At 35.7% G+C, this 995-nt stretch overlaps 1 pseudogene; it reads right to left on the bottom strand.

The window, feature by feature from the left end:
- Positions 1–995, bottom strand: part of LOC119594335 — a 20,263-nt pseudogene that overhangs the window by 14,025 nt on the left and 5,243 nt on the right.

Raw genomic sequence — 995 nt, 5'->3', positions numbered from 1 at the left:
GGTCCTCCACCTTACCCTCACATTGCTGGGCGAGATCCCGTGAGAACTGAGTCTCGCACTTGACGCACTTCATGGCCGAGTGGAGCACCTCCTGAAAGGTGTTCCTCTCCAGGATTGGTGTAAGTACTGCCGCCAAACTCTGCAAAATCCAGATTTTCGTTCATAAAAACATCCACGCATGCAAGTAAAGTTTTTCCCGCATTTCTTGCAAGTATCACTAATTTAATATGAAAACTTAACTAACACCAATGGGTACATCTCTGTATTTCTAATGATGAAAACATCACAGGAGAGAAAATACAACCGTACCATTACTGTTTTATCACTAATCAATATAACAACTTTTTTGGTTAATATCACCATTTTTGAATATTAATATTTGCAAAAAAAATATAACTAAGCCTTTTCTCTTAACATTCTTTTATCCTGAGTCTTACATTCTTGAAACATTACATTATTTCCGGTTAATATCATCTCTTCTCACATATGAAATTTTAGAAAAGACACAGAAATCGCCACTTATTCTGTCTCCACTACTTGCCTGGTAATCTGCTGGATCCAGTACATATGTTCTTGTCTTATACGCTGGTCTTATTGTACTAAATGTAATAAGTATCTTGTGAGGTGACGTTGATAACAGCTCCATACTCTCAATACAAAGAAGTTCCCACTGCATAAAGACAGGAAATGGGAATTAGTAAGCAGTTTATGGAATGAGTTCTTGCTCTGGGCTACTAGAGAAGCTGGATGTTTTATCATATTACTCTAAATAGTTGATGTTTGATTTATCATATTACTCTAAATAGCAAACAGACGGAGTAAACATTGACAAAACTGAGTTCATGATAGCTTTTGATGTTTGCTGTATTGACAATGTTTAAAAGCAATATATTAAAAATGCTGTCATTACACTGCACTGTAAACATTCATACATATATGACCTTCTCAATATACAGATCCCTATACAGTAAAAACGATATCTAACAGACACCACA

This window comes from Penaeus monodon, chromosome 33 (genome assembly GCF_015228065.2).
Source record: "Penaeus monodon isolate SGIC_2016 chromosome 33, NSTDA_Pmon_1, whole genome shotgun sequence".
Taxonomy (NCBI): Eukaryota; Metazoa; Arthropoda; class Malacostraca; order Decapoda; family Penaeidae; genus Penaeus; species Penaeus monodon.
Note: the sequence above shows the minus strand (reverse complement) of the source record. Positions and strands in the feature narration are given on the sequence as shown.